Source organism: Delphinapterus leucas, chromosome 16 (assembly GCF_059928025.1).
Source record: "Delphinapterus leucas isolate spDelLeu-1000000601 "Yukka" chromosome 16, BTC_Dleu_Yukka2, whole genome shotgun sequence".
Lineage (NCBI taxonomy): Eukaryota > Metazoa > Chordata > Mammalia > Artiodactyla > Monodontidae > Delphinapterus > Delphinapterus leucas.
This window is the reverse complement of record NC_143144.1, coordinates 79,402,624-79,428,074: the sequence shown is the minus strand read 5'-3', so window position 1 is coordinate 79,428,074 and position 25,451 is coordinate 79,402,624. Positions and strand designations below refer to the sequence as shown.

General features: G+C 48.7%; 2 long non-coding RNA genes across 10 annotated transcripts in view; one reads left to right on the top strand and one right to left on the bottom strand.

Annotated features, from left to right (window-relative positions):
* Positions 1–25,451, top strand: part of LOC111172218 (uncharacterized) — a 131,718-nt gene that overhangs the window by 85,797 nt on the left and 20,470 nt on the right. For 8 of the 9 annotated variants that reach the window (XR_016388202.1, XR_016388199.1, XR_016388198.1 and 5 more), the window contains 2 exons: positions 18,323–18,726; positions 18,926–25,414. This is a non-coding gene — a long non-coding RNA (uncharacterized LOC111172218). Of the gene's footprint in view, positions 1–16,898; positions 17,435–18,322; positions 18,727–18,925; positions 25,415–25,451 lie in introns of all 9 variants that reach the window. The other variant, XR_016388201.1, reaches the window with a different exon arrangement.
* Positions 4,830–7,458, bottom strand: LOC111172219 (uncharacterized). The gene is made up of 3 exons (XR_002643863.3): positions 7,033–7,458; positions 6,609–6,729; positions 4,830–6,253 (listed from the first exon to the last, which is right to left on the bottom strand). It is a non-coding gene; the product is annotated as an uncharacterized LOC111172219 (long non-coding RNA).

Here is a 25,451-nt window from a genome sequence, read left to right as displayed (position 1 = left end):
TCATGGCACACCTAGAAAATAGACAGCCATAAACATTCAGGGCCCTTTTGCTTTGGGTGCAGAGTCATTGCTTCATTCATCAAATGTCCTTGCTTGGGGGCTGGGGTCCCAGGCCTGCCCTCAGGGAGCTCACAGTCTGGGGGGGGTAGAAGTGTTCTGGACAGCTCTAAAACTAGGACTGTATTGATTGATTGACTGATTAATTCATTCAATGAATATTTATTGAGGATCTATTATGTGCATGAAGTTGACATTTAAATTATTCATATTTTGCATTCATTTATTGGTTTTAAAATTGGAAAGTGCCTCGTGATGTGTTCTATAAAAACTCAACAGACTGACCTTGTGCACTTCTAGGATAAAGGTCATCTTATAAATTGAAAATTAGATGGAGGTTTTGAGCATATGTCCCATGATGTCATGCTGTGAATGAGAGCTAGAACCTGCCCCCCTTGTGTCTCCACCCTGGCTACATAATCATCTGGGGAGGTTTCATAAAGGACGCATTACGTTGTCTGGGCCCCACCCCTATAGATTCTGATTTGATAGCTTTGAGGTAGGGCCCTGGGGAAAAGGCATGCTTTTAAAAATTGCCTGATGATTTTCATATGCAGCCATATTGTGAGCCATTGGTCTATACAAGCAGTTCTTAACCTTAGCTGCACCCTAGAATCTTCTAGGGAGTTTTAAAAGTCCCCATGCTCAGGCTGCACCCAGTCCACTAAATCAGCATGTCTGGCGGTGGCAGCCAGCTATCAATATATGTCAAAGCTCCCTGGGTGATTCCAGTGTGCAGCTAAGACTGGGAACCTTTGATCTGCACCCAATTATAATCATAAATGGGTTGGAGACGGCATCACAGAGGATGTGAGGTTGGAGCTGGATTTTGAAGGATGAATAGGAGTTTGCTAGGATCCGCATAGGGGAAGAAGGGGCATTTCCCTGTAGAGAAACCAGCTTGTGTGAAGGTGGCAGAGCAGGAAGGCGAGTGGAAGGTTTGGAATGCAACGTGACTAGAGCAGAGACTGGGAGGCCATGAGGCTGGGAGAAAGGAATGCTGCGAGTCGGACCACTGGCTCTGCCAGAGGAGACCGGGTAGGAAGCAACTGGATCTGTTTTTGTTATGGACATCCCTGCTGGTGATGGCTGGCCTGGAGGGCAAGGCTGGAGGTGGGGAGACCAACAACGAAGGTGTTTCAAAAGCCCTGATGGGAGACAGGGAGACCCCAGACCAAGGTGGAGGCTGTGGGGTGAAGGAGAGAGTGCCTTCTGGAGACACATTTTATTTTATTCTATTTTATTTTATTATTTTTGGCTGTGCTGCACGGCTTGCTTGCAGGATCTTAGTTCCCTGACCAGGGATCCAAACTGTGCCCGCTGCAGTGGAAGTGCAGAGTCCTAACCACTGGACCGCCAGGGAAGTCCCTGGAGACACTTGGTGGGTGGCTTTGAAACGTGTCTGTGAGTTCTATGGTACTCTTCCCATGGAGGGCTGGCATTGATATCCCTGCCCTTGAATTGGGCTGATCTTCTAGGTGCCAGAATGTGGTGGAAGTAACAGAGCGAGGTTCTCCGGGGAGCCCTGACATCTCTAGAAAAATCTGACTGCCCTGAGGCTGCCATGCTGGGAGGAAGCCCAGGCCACGTGAAGAGGCCACGTGTACATGTTGGGTTCTGTCCAACAGACGCAGCTGAGGCCCCAGCTGCTATTAGCACCAACTGCCGGATATGCGAGCGAAGATGCCGCAGGGTGATTCCAGACTCCAGTCCTGAGTCTTCCCAGCTACGGCTCCAGATACTGTGGAGCAGAGACAAGCTGTCCGGATGCCCTGCCTGAGCTCCCGGCCTGTAGAATCCAATCCATGAATACACTAAAATGATTGCTTTAGGCCACACAGCAGTAGTGGCTGGAATAGACCCACTTGGGGAGCAGTCAGGTGCAGGGCTGAGGAGGACGGAGGCGTGAGGCATGCCCGCCTGCTTCTGGATCGTTTTGTACTTGCTGGATCGGAGGGACCGGTGGATGCTGGCTGCAGGTGGAGGAGCTCCTGGTGGCCAATGTCTGCCTCCCTCCCCAAATCATCACAGCCTCTGGCCTCTCTTCAAAGAGCTCTGCATGTCCCTGCACAGTTGCAGTAATTCCCCCACTAAAGGGAGGATCCCTGCCCAGCAGCCTCAGTATCGCCTGGGGCCTTGTTAGAGATGCAGACCTGGGGCCCCAGGTACAGTGTAATAAGCTCTCCAGGTGTTTCTGACACTGCCAAGGGCTGGGGAGCCCCGGTTTCCCTTAGTGTGGTGCCTCAGGCTTCCTTGTGATTGGAGTCACCTGGGCTGCTTGTTAAACATCCACGTGCCAGGGCCTTACCTCAAACCCTCTGAGTGTCAGCGTGTGTGTGTGTGTGTGTGTCTCTAGGTGTCAGGGTGTGTGTGCACATGTGCGTAGCTTCTCTGAGCTCCCAGGGTGTCTGCCCACTGGTAAGAAGCCCTCTCTATCTGTTGTGTTGAGTTGCCAGCTGCCAGGCCCTGTGCTAAGTGCTTTAGTCGGCGATGACAGATGCTGTGAGGTCCTTTTCATGGCAGCTTAGCGGTGGACAACAGAATCATCCCCATTACCCAGGCAAGTGAGTGGGGATCCTGGGCTCAGGCACCCGCCAGCCTCTCTGATTAGTAGGGGGCCGATCCGGGATGACTCCAGGGCCCCATGCTTAGCTGTGCTCGTGAACTCACAGTATCCCTGACCCAGCAACAATCCCTGGGTAATTGCTTAAGGTAAAGGGCAGGGCCCTTGGTTCACACACCAGTCCTGGAATCCTGCCTCGGCTGGCATCTCCACCCAAACCTCCCCATCCCTCTTGAACACCCTACATCCATTCACAGACTCAACAGAGTGAAACCTCCTTGGGCGCCCTGCAACCATAGAGGAACTGAGAGAGGCCGACCCCAGCAGGTTACCAGGCCTTGTGCTGGGGAGAGTTACTGCCCCTCAGAGCCAGGGACCAAAGCGGTTGGCAGTGTCTTGATGCTTGCAGAGGCCGGCAGCCTGGCACTGGGCCAGACCTCAGTGTCCCTTCACTGTGGACACAGGTGGGCTAACAGAGTGAGATGGAGCACACTGCTGATTCCAACATGTCACTTTGCTGCTGAAATACGCTGATTTAAGAGAATCAGAGAGAGTGGTTTATTTATTGCCAAAGTCGTTTCAAATGGAATTAGAAACATAAATCGAATTTGCTATGGTTTCACTTCCTTTTTAACCACCTCCAGAATATAGTATTTCCATGAACTCTGTGTACAGGCAGAAAACTAGGCTGGTAGAGAAAGCTAGGGAAGCACCTAGGAGTCAGGAAATGAATCAACCTGTTCATTTATTGTTATTAAAGTGACACGAATAAATTATAACCCAGTAGGACTCGCTAGGACTCCAGCTTCCCTGGAGCACTTGTGCATGTAACGGAGGGTCCATCACGCAGCGGTTCTGGGAGCAGGTAGGGCAGGTTCATTATTAGCCCCAAGTTTCAGGAAAGGAAACCAAGGCTCGGACATTAAGGGATATGGCTGGGTCACACCACCGGGGATGGGAGCCGCCATCGACCCGGGTCACTCTGCTCCACATGCAGGGCACGTTCTCCAATCTGATGATAATATTCATAAAGCCACGACTTTCATCCCTGCCGATCACCCTATGTGATTGTATTCGGTCACCATAACCTAGAGTAGGAAGAGGTGTGATTTTGGGCCCCAAACCCCATCCTGAGCTTGCACCAGCGCTATCGGGAGTAGTGGGAGATGAGGGGTAGGGCTGCCAGAAAAAATGGAGGACACGCGGTTACCTTTGCATTTCAGATCAACTACGATACTTTCTTAGTATATTCCCAATACTGCATGTGACTACTTATGTTAAAAATGTGTTATCTGAAATGCAAATTTCACTAGGTATCCTGTATTGGTGTTTGCTAACTCCTGTATCCTGAGAGGAGGAGGCCTTGTTCCTTGTTCCCTTTCAAGCCCCGGACCCTCTCACTGTCCAGAACACCGGGCCCTATTTTCCTGGTCAGCTCTTGAGGGGCAAGGACCCTGCACTGTCAAGCAGGGTAGACCCAGGATCACAGAGGGGAGGTGTGAGAGCCAGACGCCCTTTCCTGCGGGACTCTGCAGATGGATGTGGACTTGGCCCTTCTGGCCATGGCATGGTGGACCTCTTCTTTGCCAGCGTCAGTAGCCTGGCCCCTTTGGAGAGAGAAGTCAGGGTAGGGCCTGGCTTGGCCTTGGGCAAGTCTCTTCACTTTTCCATGTCTCAGTTTCCACATCCGCAAAAGGAGGGTGCTCACGGCCCCCGCTCTCCCAGGTTGTCATGGGGAGCAGATGTGTCAATATTTTGAGATGCTCTTGGCATGGCGTCAGGTACACCCCCAGAGCACTGAACCCAGAGCCCCAGCTGGCTCAGGGGGAGGGGAAGGATGATGCAGGATTATTGGGGGATGCATAGCATCTTTGCTCAGGGAACATTATTTATATGTATTTTAAAAGAAACACAATACCACCTGTTTATCTGCTTATTAAAATTCTGGGCTTGGAGGGATTTTATTAGGACTGGATGGCAATCTCTTTGTGGAGGAAGCATTGCCACTGGTAGGAATGGGCTTAAAGCCCTCTGAGACCCTGGACATCGTTCCAGCCCCAGGATGGTCCCAAGGTCCAGAACCCACGTGGCTGTGAGCCCCCGGGGGTGGAGAGCAGGTCAGAGTGTCCCTGTGTCCCAGCACTGGGCCTGGCCGTTGTGTGAACCCCCCAACATTTATTGACAGAATGGGGGGCAAAATGGGTGGTCTGAGTAGAATCTGCGTGGCTTAGAATAAACTCCAGTGCAAAGCACATCCCTGGAGTGTGGAGGTGAGTGTCTTCCGTGAAGAGTTCCTGCCAGCTCCACTTAAGTCTCTTTGACAGCCTGAGACACTACACAAAGTCCCTGGCCCAGGTATTATCGGACATGTACATGTATTTTTTTCTTCTTTAATAAGAGGAAACTTCAGCAGAGATGTTGGAAGGAGAGATGGGGCAGTAGCCTTTATGATAAACTAGTCACAAGAATGGCCATTTATGTATAATTACTTATAATCCTCACAACAACATTGCAAGGTGGGTTTTATTGTTATTCCCATTTTACTCATGAGGTTAAGTGACTTTCTCAAGGTCACAGAGCCAGCAAGTGGCAGAACTAGAACCTGAACCCAGGCCATCTTGCTCTGCAGGGGCCTCACCCGCCTGGCTCATCTGTGTTTCCCAACCCCTTCCTGTCCCACCCATGCTAACACAGCTGGACTGAACGGTCCCATCGAGGGTCCTGCAGCTGCAGGTCTCTGGCAACACATGATCTTTTGTTTTCTGAAACCCAAATCCCCCATGAGCCTATCCTCCAGGGACAGGCTGTGTGCCCTGCATTCTTCTGCCTCTGTTTTTCTCTCTCCAGAAATGTAGTTAGATCACCTTGAATGAGATGTTTAATCCTTGGCCAATAAGCCCACACCTGGAGTAGAGGAACCATCAGTAATCATGAGATTTATTGCATCAAATTCCTGGGTTAGTGGAAGGAATATTCAGCTCATGGGGAAACCCAAGAAGCTAGTGCCGCCGTGTAAGCCCCACCAGCCCGGAGGAGAGACTCAGCTTCTCCCCTCCCGTGTCTTTCCTGGGGCCCGGGGAGCTGTCAGGGGCTGGCTGCTGTCTTTTTGAACATCTCCTCTTGTCCTGACTGTCAGGATTTGACATGCTCCATCTTGAAGTCTACAAGAATATAAGTTCTTTGAAATCAGACATGGTGGGGTAATTTGGAGGAACATATTTCAACTTCAAGATGGATTATTATCGCGCAAATATTTGGAGAGCTTCATTTTTTCTTTTCACATGGATTAAAGAGGAAAGCTGGTTGCCATGGCGAATGTTTTAGTTATTTACAAACAGCTGTTCAACCATTTGTTCATTCAACAATTATTTGCTGAGTGCCTACTCTGTGCTGGGCTCTGTGCCAGGCCATGGGGATTGAGACCGGCTGACATTAGTGGCTTCCTGGAGGCCCCCAGCCTGTCAAGGAGCAGCTCCGGGAAGACCACCACAGTCAGGGCTGGCGGGGTCCTCCTTCCTGATGCTCGAGTGCAGCGTTCGGTGGGGCTGACTGGAGGAAATGATTCAGCAGCAGCGCTGGAGCACAGCTCACAGCCCAGCGTGTTGGGTCTTCTTTCTCCCCCCCAGGAAGAGGCTACGAAAGAGCAGTCAAGAGTCTGGATTCAAACATCAGTCCCTGGGCTTTCCTGGTGGCGCAGTGGTTGAGAGTCCGCCTGCCGATGCAGGGGACGCGGGTTCGTGCCCCGGCCCGGGAAGATCCCACATGCCGCGGAGCGGCTGTGCCCGTGAGCCATGGCCGCTGAGCCTGCGCGTCCGGAGCCTGTTGCTCCGCCACGGGAGAGGCCACAACAGTGAGAGGCCCGCGTACCGCGCAAAAAAAAAAAAACAAAAAAAAATCTGTCCCTGCCACTTCCTGGCTGGGTGGCCTTGGGCAAGTTAACCTCCCTGAACCTCTTCCTTAGGAAAGCAGGGATAAGGGTCACACCCACCTCCTGAAGGCATCATGAGGATGAAAGGAAGCAGCAACCACAGTGCTTCTCGTTCGCTGGCACACGGTGTGAGCACAAACGGCAGCGGACCCCTTACTGTCGTTAGGATTACTTACACCCTCTGTGGGTTGAATAGCGAAGTTTCACATGAGCAGCCAGTTCTGATCATGCTGCTGCCCAGCTCAGAGGTCCTAAGAGCCCTCTCTGCTGCCAGCAGTTCCCCTCCTGCCGTCAGGGCCTTTGCCACCCCCGTCCCCAATCAGGCTGCCCAGCCCAGGGTCTTTCAGCGTGCACAAGGCTGCCCTCAAGCAGACGTGGAACAAACCGCTCCTCAGAATGCTCTGTGCTCGCTGCTCCCTGCCCTGGGCAGTTTGTCCCGCTCTCTGATATGTCTTTCTGCCCTTGGAGTCTCCCTGGTCAATACCTTGTATGCAGGCACACCTTAGGAGCCACACCATCCAGGAAGCCTTCCTGGATTTCCCCTTTCACAGCACTTTGCCTGTTCCTCCATGATTCCTTTCACTTTGGCTGATGAGCCCTCCGGGGCAGAGGTTGGGTTTTCCTGATCCTGTGCCCGATGCGTGTGGGCACTTCTGCCACGCTGCCCAGGCCTGCATCGGGGATGTGGACAGTGGTTGCACAGGGTGTGGCGTGCGTGGCCGGATGTGCCTGAGGTCTGAGGCTGGAGGAAGGAGCAGCTGCCTCCACTTGCCAGTCTTTGCCAGCTCAGTGCCCCAGGGCTGGGAGAGGCAGGGCTGAGGCCCTTGAGGGGCAGGCGATGCTCCAGGGAGAGAGCTGGTGTCTGGGTCTGCGGCCTTGTTTGTTGATTTGAGGGAGCAGTGACTCATGTTCGCAGGCGGCTCTCGGTGACTGGTTCCCGTTTTGCAAACACCCCTGGGCAGGACGGCTGACCCGAGAGCTAGACTTCCTCCCATAGGACCCTGCTTGTGGGCATTCCAAGCGGGCGACCTTCGCTCTCCTGCCTTGGGCTGCACTTTCCTCCTGGCTACAGTGAGTGGAGCTGCCATTTGAGAGGACACAGACAGAGGTGTCTTAGAGTTCATGATCGGGGGAGGCAGGATGGATTGACAGGCAAGTTCAGGAATCTCAGAACTCTCCGCTTGGTCACTCAGACGCTGAGGGGGCTCATCACAACATCCTACTGCTCCTATAACCTCAGTCCCAGGATGCCATGCGCAGGCCACAGTGGGGCCTGTGTGGCCAGCGTGGCTCGTGGACCCCAGGCTTGCGAGATGCCCCAGGGAAGAGAAGGTTCTCCATCTAATGGGTTTGGGAAATCCCTTGTGTGGCAGTTCACGTTGTCTAATAACACTTTAAAGCCCCCTGAGAAGTCCTGCGAGAAAGAAGCGTGCTTGACTTTATTTAAACCAGGAGTCAGCCATTTTTTCTGGAAAGGACCAGTTAGTAAATATTTGAGGCTTTGCAGGCTGTTCCTTTCTGTCTCAGCGACTCCACTCAGCTGCTGTCGTGTGGAAGAAGCCGTAGCCAGTAGCTAAATCAATGACCCAATAAAGCTTTATTTCCAGATAGGAATTGGGCTGGATGTGGCCTGGGATCCCTGATTTCAACCATCCTCTCCCTCTGCCCCTCCCCACAGTGATTTATGGGGTGCCTGGCACATGCCGAGAGCAGGTTTGAGCACAACTGCTTGTTCCCAAGTCAGGGTGATTATGTTTCAGCAAGAGCATCCACTCTTTCAGCTACTGTGACACCCACAACATGAATAATTCAGGACCGATTTCCCGCAGCGTGGATCGAGTGCAGGGCGTGATTATGCTGCAGCTCTGGTGGCGCGGACACGGGCAGTACAGAGAGCCCAGTTTATGACTCATTTAGCCAGCAGATTCGCAGTTATGGAATTCATGACACATTTTAAACCTTTGAAAGGGGACATTTACATTATTTCACATTTTGCACAAAGGGAGGCTTTCTTAACATTTTCAAGTCACCCAGAAGGCACCGCATGCCTGTTAGCTCCCCAAAGACTGCGGGTCCTGTGGCACCCTCTTTGGGAACCCCACCTCTTTGGAGGCATTACAGGTGACACAGTACTTCTACAGTCACAGCTGAGTCTCCCTCACCCCCTCTCAGAACAGCCTCAGGGGAACCCCGGAGCAGAGGTGCGTCCTAGGCCCTGGGCCTCTGGGACCATCGAGCTAATCTTTGCCACCCATCCATTGCCTTGGCAGGACTGGCTCTTTACATTTGCACCACTGCTGGGTCAAGTGCCTTGGAAAAGATTTAAGAAAAGTCCCAGTATTGGCTTTTATTTAATTTGCTTTCGTTAAAGTCTGCCAACAGCTAAAGCAAAGAGGAATTGCTTTCCTGAAGTCCTCTGGTCCTCAGTTCAGATGCCCAAAGGGCCTTCCAGGGGCGGGGGCAGCAGCTGGCAGGCGAACTCTTAAAAGTCATTGATTGATAAGATATCACTTATATGCAGAATCTAAAAAAAATGAAACAAATGAATTTATTTACAAAACAGAAACGGACTCACAGACTTCGAAAACAAACTTATGATTACCAGAGGGGAAGGATGTGGGGGGAGGGATAAATTAGGAGTTTGGGATTAACATATACACACTACTATATACAAAAGAGATGATCAACAAGGACCTACTGTATAGCACAGGGAATGCTACTCAATATTCTGTAATAACCTGTATGGGAAAAGAATCTGAAAAAAAATGGATATGTATATGCATAACTGAGTCAGTTTGCTATACACCTGAAACTAACACAAAATTGTAAATCACCTATACCCTAATATAAAATAAAAAATTAAACTAAAACAAAGAAATGGTGAAATATGAGTAGAGTCTGTAGTTTAGCTCATAATAATGTACCAGTGTTGTTTTTTGGTATTGACAAACAGTCTTTCAGCAAATCTCAATGTATTCCAGAATAAAATTTTACTTAAAAATTCAATGTGTTACAGTAATTACTGAGATTTATATTAAATGATTTCCTACATTAAAAAAAAATCATTGATTGAGCCCCTGAGGTTTGCTGGGGTGGTTCCAGGCACCCAGATCCTTTTCTCTTGCAATCCTTACTGCGATCCTATACATGAGGTTTTGTAGTTCCCATTTTTCAGATGCACAGTTTAGGCCACTTTCCCAAGGCCACACAGCCAGGGATTGCAGAACCAGGGAGGGAATGCAGACCCCAGGGCTGCAGACCCGTGCTGCTCTCTGCATCCTTCTGAGACCAGCCAGTGTGTGTGGTGATGCCAGACCAACAGTAATGTCCTGCCAACCCCTCTGTGGACTTGGGGGTCTCAGCCTGGGCTTGTGGCAGATGCCATGCACACAGTGGTCTCCTATAGTAATAATTCCCATGTCTGACCCTGCCTGGCAGAATTCTAAGCACTTCCACGTCGAAGGGACTGCTGACATTTCTACCTGCCCAGCGGCCATCATTCATTCTTCAGGAATGGCCTGAATTTTCCTTTGGGGAACCCCCCTCTTCTACTCAGACCCAGGCCTTCCTCAAATCACAGGGCTTGGTTCAGGAATGAGGATGTGGCTCGAGCCCATCCACTGAGACCCAAACCTGGGAGTTTAATTGGAAGGAATCCCTTGTTCTGTGGGGGTTGCCAGACTGGTGGAACCAAAGCCTAAAGTTCTGGGAACTTCTTTGCCACCCATGTGGGAGTCTGCTTGAGAATAGAGCCTGCCTGGGTGAAAGCAGAGTGGGAGATGGAGGGAGGTGAATTCCACACATCACTTGAGCACCTGGATCCAGCTGTGCCTGAAGCAGGACCTTAGAGTTTTCCTTTTCTTTATCCAAGATATTTTTTATATATATTTTTTTAATGTTTGAGCTTGCTTGTTTGGGTTTCTGTCACTTCCTTCCAGTGGAGGCCTGAGTCATAGAGTCTCCACTGAGAGGCACCATTGGAACATGGTTGTTAGGCCAGATTCCAGACACATAGTCACCTTTGCTACTTACTAGCTGTGTAATGACTTTGGGCAAGTCATTCAGTCTCTCTGTGCCTCAGTTTTCTCATCTGTGAAATAGGGATTTTGATGGTACTCTCTCCTCATAGTGCTGTTTAATAAGGATTAAATGAACTGATACAAATAAAGCTCTTAGTATAGGGCTTGGTGCATATTCTGAGCATGATAAATATTAATTGTTGTTATCCATTCTCTTTTAAAAAATTATCCTGGTGGTCTGAGAGCAGATATGACCCTTTATATATATATATTTTTTTTTTTTGCGGTACACGGGCCTCTCACTGTTGTGGGCTCTCCTGCTGCGGAGCACAGGCGCCGGAAGCGCAGGCTCAGCGGCCATGGCTCACGGGCCCAGCCGCTCCGCGGCATGTGGGATCTTCCCGGACAAGGGCACGAACCCGTGTCCCCCCACCCCCGTTGGCAGGCGGACTCTCAACCACTGCGCCACCAGGGAAGCCTGACCCTGTATATTTTATAAATGAAATGCCTGAGGGCTTCCTGGGTCCGGGGGTTGGAGACTGCAGGGCTTGGACTGACACACAGGCCTTGGGCTGGGTTCAGGGCTGCGTCTCACCCCACCTGTCCCAAAGCTCAGGTGGGGCTGCCCCAGGGGCTCCTCTGCCCCTCTGTTCACGCTCCTGTTTCATGATTCAGAGCCCTTTCCTTGCACAAACAGTCGCAGTATCCAACGAGGCCTCATGTGGCTCCCTGCTCAGACCCAGTCCCCTCATAACCCCCCTCCCTCTCCTTCACGCAGAAACACAGAGAGAGCCATCCCCGTCTTTCCTCCAGGGCCAGAGGTCAGGGCCAAATCTATCCTACAGTCATTGCTAATGTGTTGGGGCTGGTGATAACTTCCTGTCCCAGGGACCATAGTTGCACTAAAAAAAAAAATCAAACTTATTTCCAAAATAATGCATAGAACAGTTTTTGTTTCAACAGTTCAAATAGCATAAAAACTTACAAAATAGAAAGTCCAGGTTTCCTACTTCCCAGCCACCTCCGTCTCACTCCCCAGAGAAAACCACAGAAAGACAATTCCGTGTCTTTACAGAATTTTTTCCTGTGCATCTACTCAACTACATAGTACTGTATTTGCTTGTTTTTCTACTTCAAACAGCTCCTGGAGAACGTTCACATGGGCACACAGCAAAATGGTTCATTTTGTGTATGTGCATGTTTTAAAAACTTTTTTAAAATTATGGTAAATTACACAAAAACATAAAAGTTACCATCTGGACCATTTTTAAGTGTACCATTCAGTATTATCAAGTACATTCACATTGCTGGGCAACCATCACCATTATTCAACTCCAGAACTTTTTCTTCCTCCCAAACTGGAGCTCTGTGAATCTGACTCCTCTAGGTACGTCGTATCAGTGGAATCAAGCAATAGTTTTCATTTCTTGACTGCCTCATTTCATTTAGCATATGCTGTCCTCAAGCTTCTTCCACCTTGTAGCCTGTGTCAGAATTTCCTTCTGTTTAAAGGCTGAATGATGTTCCACTGTATGGATATATCACATTTTGTTTATTGATTCATTCATAGATGGACATATGTGTTGCTTCCACATTTAGCTACAGTGAATCATGCTGCTATGAACATGGGTGTACAAGTGTCTCTTTGAGAACTTGCTTTCAAATCTTTTGGATCTATATCCAGATGTGGGCTTGCTGGATCATGTGGTAATTATGTTTTTAATTTTTTGAGGAACTGCTGTACTGTTTTTCACAGCAGCTGTAACATTTTACATTCCCACCAACAATGTTCAAGGGTATGGATTTTTCCACATCCTCTTTAACACTTGTTAGTTTCTGCTTTTTGTTTGTTTCTTTGTTTTTGGGGGATAGTAGCCATCTTGATGAATGTGAGCTGGTTTCTCACTGTAGTTTTGATTTGCACATCCCTAATGACGAATGATGTTCTGTGTGTATTTTTTGTGTGTGTGGCCACGCTGTGCGGCTTGTGGGATCTCAGTTCCCTGACCAGGGATTGAACCTGGGCTACGGCAGTGAAAGCACTAGATTCTAACCACTAGACTACCAGGGAACTCCTGTATGTATTTTAAAATACATACTTATGAATGTTTTCAAACATACTTGGAAGTAGAAATAGTAATACAATGAGCCCCATATAGCCATTACTCAGATTCAACAATTAGTAAGATTTTTGCCCAGTTTGTTTTCCTTGTTTCCTGAAGGATTTCATAGCAAATGCCAGACACCGTGTCTCAACATCACTACGTAATCCAGTGGACATTTCTAAAACCCTGGATCTCTCCTTACATAACTGTGTCACCATCATCCTAAACTTTTCCTTGGTATCACCTACTACCCAGTCCATGATCAAAGCTTCCTGATGGTTGAATGAATACACAGGTTCATTTTTCACAGGACCCCTGAGCCCAGAGACTCTTAACCACACGCCTCTCCTGAAAGGCCAGTGACAACGGGTTAGGAGCACATGCACCAGAGTCAGACACACCAGGTTTAAAGCCTTCTCTGCTCTCGACTGCCTATGAGGTCTTGGCAAGTTACTTATCCTTGCTGGGCCTTGGTTTGTTCATCTATACAATGGAGATAATCAGTGTCCACCTCGCAGGGTATTAAGTGAGACAAGGTGTGTAAGGGCCGAGCTCTGCCCCTGGCACATGACGAGCGCTCAAGAAATGAGAGCTGCTGGTGTTGTTGCTATTATTAAATGTAATTTCCAAAAAGACTCCCTCCCGTGATGGGCGTTCAGGCATCCTGGAGGGCTGGCAGGAACCAGCTCTGTAGTGTGCCCTCCATCACAGCCTGTGGAGGGCGCTCCACCCTCCCGGGGGCTCCCCAGGTCAGGGCCCCTGTTATTCTCTATCTGGGGCAGAAGCGAGCTCCTGTCCACATGCTTGGCTGCACGGGGCTTAAATAAAAAATGATAAAATCTGCCAATGGGAAGGGATGAAATTTTATTGGGAGTTCAAATACTTTTTGTTAAGATTGGTTTTTGCCGTTTCCCCTCTCTCGACCTGCTGGCCTTCTCCTTGGTAATTCAGTAAGTGGTTACTTCGGGTGACGACAGGCAAATGGGAGGCGGATGGGGGAGAGCAGAGCCCACGGGGGACGCACATTGTCTGAAATGGACTTATCCTAATCGGGTTCAGAGCCAACAACCTTTTAGACTGAAGGAGAATCATGGCAGGCCGAGGCTACAGGCTGCAGCAACGTCTCCTTTAACCTGCACAGTTTTCCAGGTGGGGAAATGGAAGCGGAGAGAGGGAGAGGCTGCCCTGAGTCCACTGCCATTCACTGGTTGAGCAGGGACTGGGGCCGGGGAGTCAGACCATCCCAGCGCCCTGCCTCGGTCACCTACCTAGAGGACAGAGACGGCCACGTCCTAACTGGCTGTGTGAAATCGGATGCTCTGGGATTCAGCTCCCACTCGGGTGAAGTGGAGACGGAATGAGGGGGGATCCAGGCAGCTTGGCATGTCCCCTGCTTCGCTGCAGCGAAGCCAGTGATGACAGGACCTTTCCCTTGCTGATCACCACCTTATGGTCTGAGCCAAGGTGTGCTGGCTCAGGGCTCCCCTCAGAGGCCTGTGCCTAAACCCAGTGCTCTCTGGCCGTGTGACCGCCAGCAAGCTTCTTCCTGTCTCAGACTCACATCCTCCTCTTCTAGAAAATAGGAAGAACATGAATGCCCACTTCCCAGAGTTGTGGGAAGGTAAATGGGATAATGTAAACCAAACACTTCACATGGCACGTACTGGAAAATCTGCTTCTTTCTCCTTCCCTTCCACCTCCTTCATCCTCCCGATAAGCTGGGATGCTTCTCCTGAGCCCAGTGCATGCTGGGAAGCCAGGATGGAGGCCCCATTTGGGAGGTAATAATTTCTAAGGCTGGTGCAAAGTGGCGGCTGACCCTCCTCCCTCCATGCTGGACCATCAGGCTCTTTTCGTTGTCCTGAAATGGGGGGCTCTCTGTTCTGAGCAGGACCCCTGCAGCACCCACCCACCTGCGGGCTGCCTGCCGGTGGGATGGGGTCTCTGCTTCAGCCGGGCCGTGGGCCCATCAGCCACCCAGGGCTGTGCCCCAGGAGGTTTGGAAGCTTTTCCCATGACCAGGTCTAGGCTGGAGAAGCCCAGTGAGTGTCCTGGTCATTCCCAGGATGCTCTGGGTCCCGAGAGCCACCGGCTTTGTGGAGGTGATCTTTCCTGTTTCTGGTCCCTAAGAATCCAGGTCAGCGGGCCTGGAGATCACACGGGGGTCTGTGCCCTGCTGGTCAGGTTAGCCTTTTGATTCTCCCAGTCCCTGGAAACACGATCGGTGGGGATTTTCTGCCCTCAGGCTTGCTTTTGAATTATTACATGTCTTTAACAGATAAAGTGCTCGGGTTTCTAACACATAGCCGTGTTTCTCTCCTCCCTCTTCTCCCTGTGGAACAAACTTCAAGAGGCATCGTGCGTGGACTAGTAAGATGAGCTCTGAGTCGCAGCCCCGTCCCTCCCTTCCTGGCTGTGTGGCCTGCGACAGTTCATTGCCTTCCCCGAGGCTCAGGTTTCTCATGGCAAGTCAGGGTGACAACGCCTGTTGAGGATGACGTAGCACGTGTGAAGCCCCAGCTGCAGTGGCACAGAGCAAATACTCAGGGCTGGCGAGGCCCCCTCTCTGATGGCTCGTTTGTGATTTGTCGTCTGGATGGAGGAGGTGGGAAGCAGGAGAGGAAGCTCAGGCTGGGGGCGGAGTCGGGGAAGCCCTGCAGAGAAAGGTGCAGCTGAGCCCGTGAGGCCCGAGATAGCAGGGCTTGGGGCGTCAGGATTGTCTAGGAGATGAGCGCAGCTCGGAATGGAGAGAGCGATGGAGCTGGAGGTGAGGGACGAGTCTTTGAGAGCTCCCTGCTCTCCTTCCTGGCGCTTTGGCCTCGGGGCAGCCACTTAACCGGTGTGGCCAGGTCTAGGAAGTGGTGGCATCTGGCCTATGAGCAGCCGCCCACAGGGCAGGAGTGGGACGAGGCAAACTGTGAGAAGTGAGCCGGCTCGCGACACCCAGAAGCTGGGGTTTTGCCCACTTGCCTCTCACCTTCAGGTAGGCAAGGCCACAGGACAAGAACAAGGGTGCCTGGCTGGGGAGGCGAGTGGGGCTGAAGTCCGGCCCACGCTCCGCTGGCCACGCCGTGTACCCTGGGCCGGGGCTGTGTCTGTTCAGAGAGGGGGGCATCTTCTTCTAAATTACCCCCAGGCTCACCAAGCTCCCAGAAGGGTGGTTTTTCAGATGTGCGCAATGGCATGGCATAGCTGTCAGTGGCCCGAGGCCTGGTCTCCTCTCCCTCAGCCTCAGGGCCCAGTTCAAGTACTGGGGCTGCATCTGCTACATCTTTCTTTTCTTCCTCTGTCATTCAGGTTTGCAGAGGAGAACAAATGTGGAAAGTGTGACATTGTTACCACCCAGTGAATTCAAATCTTAAAAAAGCATTCTCTTTTCTTATGATAAAAGTAATACCTATTTATTGTAGAAAATTATAAAAGCACAAGGAAGTATAAAAGAGATGAAAATCATGCATAGTCCTGTTACCCAGAGATACTTCAAAGTGTTAAAAAGTAGAGGTTTCTTTTATTATTTTCCCTCTATATATTTGAATATGGGAATCATATTGCATATGATTTTGTGTTCTGCTTTTTAAAAAATATTTATTCATTTATTTATTTATTTGGCTACACGGGGTCTTAGTTGTGGCACGCGGGATCTTCGTCTCCACGTTCAGGATCTTTTAGTTGCGGCATGCGGGCTCTTAGTTGCAGCATGCAGGATCTAGTTCCCTGACCAGGGACTGGACCCAGGCCCCCTGCATTGGGAGTGTGGAGTCTTAGCCGCTGGACCACCAGGGAAGTCCCGTGTTCTGCTGTTTTAAACTTTATACTATATCTCAAATGTTTTTTCATGTACATAAGTGTTCTTCTATGTTGTGTTTTAGTGATGCACAGTATTCTGTCATTTGAACATGTTGTAACAGGTTCAGCCAGCCCAGACGGATTCTGGTTGTGCACTATTGTAAACTGCAGTGTTGACTGTACATCTTTGTACTTGTCTGATTATTTCTTTTAGGGTAACTTCCAATAAGTGGAGTTATAGGGCTCAAGGGTGTGTAGGCAGTCTGTAAATTGGCCCTCAGTAATTCCCACCTCTGGATATCCCTGTGCTGTGTAACCTCCTCCCCTTGAGAGGGGGCTGAAACCTAGTGACTTGCTTCTAATGAACAGAATACAGTGAAAGTGATAGGATGTGACTTTCAAGATTAGGGTACCAAAATACTGACTTCCATCTTGCTCAGGCTTCTTACTTGTTTGCTTTGAGCAAAGCAGCCTGCCATGTTGTGAGCTGCACCATGGTGAGGCCCACACGGTGAGGACCTGACGGAGGCTTCTAGCCAATGGCAAGTGAGGAGCTGAGACCTTTGACCCAATGGCTGGTGAGGAAATGAATCCTTCCACCAACAATGTAAGTGAGCTTAGAAGAGGATTCTCCCACACTTGAGCCTTCAGATGAGACTCGGGCCTTGGCTGACACCTCGATTGCATCCTGCGAGGGACCTTGAGACAGAAGCACCCATCCAAGCCATGACTGGACTTTTTTTTTTTTTTTTTTTGCGTTACGCGGGCCTCTCACTGTTGTGGCCTCTCCCATTGCGGAGCACAGGCTCCAGACGCGCAGGCTCAGCGGCCATGGCTCACGGGCCCAGCCACTCTGCGGCATGTGGGATCTTCCCGGACTGGGGCACGAACCCGTGTCCCCTGCATCGGCAGGCGGACTCTCAACCACTGCGCCACCAGGGAAGCCCCATGACTGGACTCTTGACCCACCGGAGCTGTGAGTTAATGTTTGCTGTTTTAAGCCACTAAGGTTGGAGATGATTTATTATGTGGCAATAAATAACTAGTACAAACAGTATGCACGTCCCTTTTGATGTGTATTTCCTTTGTGCTTTCCAGAAGTTTACCCCAATTCTACCCACCACCCCAGCAGAGGGGAGTTGCTCACGGATTAATTTTCAGCAGGGGTCACTGAATGTACCCCTCCTTCTGATCAGCCTCTGTCTCTAGAGAAGCCAGTCCAGGGAGTGTGGGCAGCTGTCTGATACACAGACTATTTCCAGGGAATTATCTCGGGGGGTGTGTCCTGATATCTTAGCAGAGATTCTGAGAGGGCTGTTAAAGGTAAGGAGGTCAAGGAGGGAGCCTTTTCATGCTAATGGACTTCCAGGGCATCTGAACACATCCCAGTAAGCCATTTACCCATCTCCATGGTCCATATCTTTTATTTTTAATTGCAAAAGAACACAATTTGGTTCTTCAGGTTGCATTCACGTGTCCACATTTTTAATTCCTTTCAGAGCCCAGTGTATTTCTTGCAGTCTCAACAATTCAGGGATTTAATGGAAGCTAAGAAAATTCCATGGACCTCCAGAAACAAACTCGGGTCCCCTCAGGTGGTGAACAGAGCCGACAGGAGGCCTAGCAGTGTGCCTCTTTTCCTTCCTCGTGCCCCTTCTTCTGCTGTGACATCCTACAGGGACACATGCAGCCTCCCTTGTCCCCACCCCACTGGGGGCTGGATTGCTCTGAAGGGAACAAATGACTGTCTCCAGCTCAGTCCCTTCCTTGGGAAAACCTCCCGTGCTCTCACTGGCCTGCTGTGGGGAGGATTAATGGCCCTCTGCAAGGCTCTAATGGATCCCTAATTGTTTTGCTTCATTAGGGTCTGCTGCCTGGGAAGTTAACTGTGTACTTGGAGAGGCGATAAATGAAGCTCTGCTGCGGGGCTCAGAGATTGGGAGATCTCCTGTACAGACACCAAGGCTGTCCTGAGAGTCCGACCATCCTTAGAAGCCAGAAACTTGGCCATGGGAAGCAAATTAATATTGTTTATGTTTCATTCATCCGCATATTTAAAGGCCTCAAGGAAATGATTCTTAATCTTTTCTGGGTCATAGACCGCAATGAGAATTAAAAAGCTGCACGTATGCCTATAGCCCCACTTGCACGCTGTTTTTTTTTATCAGGCGTGGGGTGTGGGTGTTGCAGATTCCCTGAGCCTACTCATGGCTCCCTTGGAAAGTTTATGAACTGACACCAGCTCTTCCCAAGTGGGACATCTTGAAGGTGATTCTTTTGTTCACTTACTCATGTATCTATTCTCTAATTTACTTAACAAATATTTATTGAGTTCCTACTATGTGCCAAGGAGATTATCTTTCTTTTGCAAAGTTTTGAGACAGCCCTAAAGTGAGAGTAAACTTTTTTTAGGAAATAGTAACTATAACTGTACTTATTCAGGCATGTGTTTTCTCTTCCTCTCTAGGTAAAGCCAGGGAGTGAAGGATGGGGGAAGATATGAGTGAACATTTTCATCCTTTCAGACTGTTATGCGTTTGGCCGTAAAAGGATCAAAAGACGAGTCCTTGTGACAATTCTTCCAGCTTCAAGTTTTTCAGAGTGAAGAACCTATGAACCTCTTATAAAAGCTCAATCTGTCATGCCTTAGGAGGCTGCCTACCATCATCTGTGGAATCTCAAGATGTGGAATCTCAATGCAGAACTTGAGCAAAAATGAGGGGGAAAAAAACTGTAGACCAATATTCCTCATACATGCAAAAATTAACAATATTCTATCAAACTGATTTCAACAATATATTAAAAAATAACACATCATGACCTAAAGTGGTTTATCCCAGGAATGCAGGTTTTCAAAAGTTGAAAATCTACAATTGTAATTCATTCTACCAATAGGTTAAATAAGACATGATCATATCAATGGATTAAGAAAAAGCAGAATTCAAGGTCCTGCATCTGTTCTTTTTTAAAAAAATTAATTAATTTATGGCTGCGTTGGGTGTTTGTTGCTGTGTGCAGGCTTTCTCTAGTTGCGGTGAGCAGGGGCTACTCTTCATTGCGGTGGCTTCTCTTGTTGCAGAGAGCAGGGGCTACTCTTCCTTGCGCTGGCTTCTATTGTTGCGGAGTACGGGCTCTAGGTGTGCGGGCTTTAGTAGTTGTGGCAGGTGGGCTCAGTAGTTGTGGCTCACGGGCTCTAGAGCGCAGGCTCAGTAGTTGTGGTGCATGGACTTAGTTGCTCCGTGGCATGTGGATCTTCCCGGACCAGGGCTTGAACCCATGTCCCCTGCATTGGCAGGTGGATTCTTAACCACTGTGCCACCAGGGAAATGCCCCTATATCTGTTCTTGATTAAAACTCTCAGAAACCTACGACAAGAATTTCCTCACCTGATGAAGTCATCTATGGAAAACCTATGGCTGGCATTATACTCAGTGGTAAAGACAGAACATTTTCCTTCCTGAGTTCAAGAACAAGTCAAGATATTCACTCTCACCACTTCCATTCAACATTGTAGCCAGTTAAGTAGTCAGTTCTAGCCAGTGCAATAAGGCAAGAAAAAGAATAAATGGCATCCTGATTGGAAAGGAAAAAGTTAAACTGTGTTTATTCTTAAACAACATCCTTGTGTCTGTAGAAAGTCTTATGGAGTCTAAAAAAGAGTTACTAGAACTAATAGTTGAGTTTAGTTAGGTTACAGGATGCAAGAACAATATATAAAAATCATTTTTCCTACATACTAGAAATGAACAAATGGAAATTGAACTATAAAAATTTCCATTTACAATAGGATAAAAATATTAAATGTTTAGGGATTGTATTAGTTTCCTATTGCTATTGTAATAAATTACCACAAACTTAGTGCCTTAAAACAAACAAGACACATTTTTCATTTTCCAGTTACAGAAGCTAGAAGTTCAAAATTTGTCTCAGTGGGATAAAATCAAGGTATCAGCAGGGCTGCATTATTTCAGGAGGCTCCAGAGAAGAATCCATTTCCTTGCCTCTACAGCTTTTAGAGGCTGCCCAATTCCTTGGCTCATGGCCTCCCATGACATTGATCTCTGACTCCTTCATCACATCTCCATCTCTGACTCTGACCTACCTGATTCCCTTTTATAAGGATCCTTGTGGTTACATTGAGCCCATGTGGATAACCCAGAATGATCTCCCTATCACAAGAGCCTTTACTTAATCACATCTGCAAAGTTCCATTTACCATGTAAGGTGACATATTTGCAGGTTTCAGAGATTGGGACATGGACATCTTTGGGGGCCAGCATTTTGCCTACCACATCTGCTCTTTGACCCCCAAAGATTCACATTCATCTCACATGCAAAATGTGTTTACCCCATCTCAACGTCACCAAAGTTCCAAACACTATATAGCACCAAATCTCATGTAACTCTCATCAGTTCAGAAGTTCCAAATCTCATGATCTAAGTCATCTAAATTAAGTGTGGGTGAGACTCTGGGTGTGATCCATCCTGGAGGAAAAATATCTCTCTCCATCTGTGGACCTGTGAAACAAGAAAACATGGTATCTGCTCCCTAAATACAATGGGGAGGAGGGAGAAAAGCATAGGATACCAATTAAAGACATTTCTGTTCAAAAGGGAGAAAATAAAAGGAAAAGAAGAAATCTCTAGTTCCAAGCAATTTCAAAAACAAACCGGGCAAACTCCATCAGGTTTCAAGACCTATGAATAATTTTCTGTAGCTCTCGGCTCTGCCCTTTGGTCTTGCGGCTCCAACGTCTGGGCTCAAGGCTCTGTCTTCAGAGTTATCCTTTGTCATGAAGGGTAGCATGTGTTGGAAGCTGGGGAGTTTTATCAGTCTGCTTCCTGCCTGCAGAATTTGGGGAGCCTGACATCCTTCTTTCATTTTGTCCTTTATCTGTCCCTTTCAGTCTAAGATGGCTCTTTCTGTTGGTATAAAATTCTTAACAACCTTGTGTTTCTCCTATGCACATCACAGGGACTCACTCCACTAGACCTGGCTCCTCCACATGTCTTTCCTAGATAATATCATCTCTATTTTTGGCATCTGCTGAGATGGCTGTGGGAATACATGAGTCACAAACAGAGTTTCTTTAAAGAACTCTCTGTGTGACAGAATACTGTGAATTTTTGCTCCTTTCAAGGCCCAAGCAAAAGGTTGTCCAGTTATACCCTCCTTTCTCTCTGGAGCATGTTTTTTCCTGACAGCAAATTTCCCAATTTTAGTGTCTTTTTTTTTTAAACTTGTATTTATTTATTTTATTTTGCACAGGCTTCTCTCTAGCTGTGGTGCGCAGGCTCAGTAGTTGTGGCGTGCGGGCTCAGTAGTTGTGGTGCGAGGGCTCCAGAGCACATAGGCTCTGTAGTTGTGGCACGTGGGCTCTGTAGTTGTGGCACACGGGCTCTCTAGTTGTGGTGCGCAGGCTCAGTAGTTGTGGTACAGAGCGCGGGCTCTGTAGTTGTGGCACGCGGGCTCTCTAGTTGTGGTGCATGGGCTTATTTGCCCTGCGGCATGTGGGATCTTAGTTCCCTGACTGGGGATTGAACTGGTGTCCCCAGCATTGCAAGACCAATTCTTAACCACTGGACCACCAGGGAAGTCCTGCCGATTTTAGTGTCTTTTGCAATCTGAACAGACTGATAATTTTCCAGCCTTCAAGTTTTGGCTCCCTTTTGCTTAACATTTCTTCCCTCAATCACTCTTTCCTCTTGCATTTTAATATCAGCAGTGAGGAGAAACAAGGCAGCCCTTTCAAATACTTTGCTTAGAAATCTACTCAAATGAATAGCCAGATTTCTTGTGTGTAAGCTTTGCTTCCTGCATAACCACAGGACACAAGTTAGCTAAGCTTTCTGCCACTGTATAGGCAGAAATGATCCCCTTTCTCTAGCTTCCATTAACATATCCCTCATTTTCTTCTGAACCCCCATCAGCTGTGCTTTTAACATACGTGTTTCAGATAACAGTCTGTTTGTGATGTTTAGGGGTTCTCTAAGACGACATAGGTTTTCTCTATCATACCCCTCAGTTCCTTCTGAGTCCTTACCAGTAGGGTCTTTAACATCCATGTTTCTAGGCTTTTTCTATAATGCTCCTCAAAAGTCTTCCACTGCTTTTCCACTGCCCAATTCCAAAGCCACTTCCAAAAATTTTAAGTATTGTTGACAGCAGTACTCCACTTCTGTCACCAAAATCCGTATTTGTTTCCTATTGCTGCTGTAACAAATTACTACAAACTTAGTGGCTTAAAGTAACACAAATTTATTATCGTATAGTTCTACAGGTCAGAAGTCCCAAATTAGTCTCAGTAGGCTAAAATCAAGGTGTCATCAGGGCTGGTCCTTCTGGATGCTCTAGGAAAGAATGCTCCTTGCCTTTCCAGTTTTTAGAGGCTGCCTTCATTCCTGGTGGCCCACGGCCCTACATCTCTATCTTTGCTCCCAATGTCACATCTTCATCTTTCTGACCCTGACTCTCCTGCCTCCCTCTTATATGTGATATTGGGCCCACACAGGTAATTCAGGATAACCTCCTCGCTGCAAGATTCTTAACTTAATCACATCTGCAAAATCCTTTATCGTGTAATGTAACATATTCACAGGTTCTGAAGATTATGATGTAGGCATCTTGGGGCACTGGCATTATTCTGCCTATCATGGGGTAAGTCTGACAAAAGATGGGAAAGACTTGTACGTTGAAAACTGTTCAGAGAAATTTTAAGTGACCAAAATAAATAGAAAGAAATACCATGTTTGTAGACTGGAAAACTCAATATTGTTGAAATGTCAATTCTTCCCAAATTGATCTATAGATTCAGAAACTCAATAAGAATACCAGCAGGATTTCCATAGGAATGAATAAGTTGACTCTTATTTGGAATTTATAGAGAAATGCAATTTATATAGAATAGCCAAAACAACTTTAAAAAAAGAACAGATTTGGAGAACTTATGCTAGCAGACTTAAAGATTTATTACAGAGCTCTAATAATCTGAACAGTGTGGTATTGGCATAAAAACAGACATAAAGGTCAATGGAAAAGAATAGAGAATCCAGAAATAGGTCCATACCTATATTGTCAATTGATTTTCAACACAGGGGAAAAGGCAACTCAGGGTAGAAAAGATAGTCTTTTCAACAAATGCTGATGGTATAATCAAATATCCATATGTAAAAGAAAAGAAAAGAAACACAATCCATTCCATGTACCATATAGAATATTAAAAGTGATCCTAAGTGTAAAAGCTACAATTTATGAAACCTCAAGATGGAAACACAGAGGAAGTTTTTGCAATCTTGGGCTATAGGTAAAGATTTCTTAGCTACAACGCGCAGCCTGGGCTGGCGTGTTGATCCCTCCTCCTCTTGCTGTGCTCATTATTCCTGGACCCACAAGAGCTATTGTGTAACTGTGAGCAAGAGGCTAAGAAATCACGATTTCTTAGTCACTGAACCGACGTCGGGCTACTTCCCTTCAGACTTCTCGTTAATGTGAGACGATAAACCCCTGTTTCTTTAAGCCACTATGAGTCAGACTTTCTGTTACTTGCAGCTTTAGGTTACGCCACCTTTCAGATGTGTCTTAACTACCCATCCCTAGATGACTCCTTCCCCAGGGTGAGACGCACTTGTTCCTCTAGGCCATGGGGGACAGTGCTCAGTCACCGTGTCAGCCCCTTCTCACACCCACCTAGGACCCCCGGGCCTGTCCCTGTGAGACCCACGTCCCCAAGGAGTGACCTGGCAGGGGCAGGTTAGGCAGCCAGCCGCTCAAGGACAAGGCAGGAAGCGCTGGAGCTGTACTTGTTCACCGTCACCTGTGGGTACAGTCTGTGGTTCCAGAAACATATAGGAGGATCTCGTGGACCACAAGGGAGCCACCCAGCAAGGAAGAGGATGCAGACTGGGGGTGTCAGAAATGGGAGGTCTGCACGACCATGGAGATGTAGTCCGAGCCCATCCAGGGTTTGTGGCATTCCCCTCGCAGCTCAGAGCAGGCTGGGTCCCAGGAGTACAAGCGTGCACCATCGTTTCCTAGAAATAACAGACTCCGCTGCACTTTTCAGGGGTGACCGAGGGTTGGCCTTGGAAAGGCCCTGGAGGTCAGAGGGGCTCAGGCCCTGCCCGGCCTTACCGCAGCCCCATCCATGATGCATCAGAGCAGCCTCTCGTGGTGTGGGGGGCTGCCCTGGGTGAGGCTGCCTGCGGAGTGCGCCCCTGGGAACAGGTGTTCCTGCTGAGATCTATGCTTAGGGGAGTGTTTACAACCCTCAGTGCCCGGGAACCTCTCCAGGCTGACACTGTGACATCCCATAGTGACAGCCTGTCCCAGAGCCCATCCCTGTGGGGTGGGTGTGGGGGAGTATTGTCCTTTGTGGAGAAGACCCCAGCCCTGGGGGTGGCTCTGTGTCTCACCAGGGAGGGCATCCTGGGCTTTGCTTGAGGAGAGGCCTGGACAGAGAGGGCAGTGGTGGAATTCAGGGTGCAAACTTTCCACCTTCCTTCAGTGAACAGCTTCAATGGCTTAATTTCTCCCAGCAGGTAGGTGGGGTCTGCGTTGGAAAGGATGAGCTCGGGGAGGTGTTACCTTGCTGGTGGGGGGATTGAATGCCAGACTCTCTTTCTGCAAACAGAAGCGTGATATCCTGCATGCTTCCCTTCACCCTGTGATACTGGTTCTGTGTTTTGTGAGCATTACCTTAGCTGGTCCTCTCCGGAGCGCCTTGCAATGGATGAGGTCTTCAGCATCTTAGCGTCAAGGAAAGGGTGAATGTCGGAGAAGCAGGAAAGGCAGGCAGCTGTGGTCAGACCACGTGAGGCTGAGGAGTTTGGATGGGACCCAGAGGGCCATGGGACCGCTGAGGTCTGCATTTGGAAAGAGGCTCTGGGGGCAGCACGGAAGGAGGACCTGTGGAGGCTCTTGTGACACTCTGTACAGGGGACATCGGGCAGAATTAAGGTGGTGGCCTCACACATGGGGTGTGCTCTGTAAATAT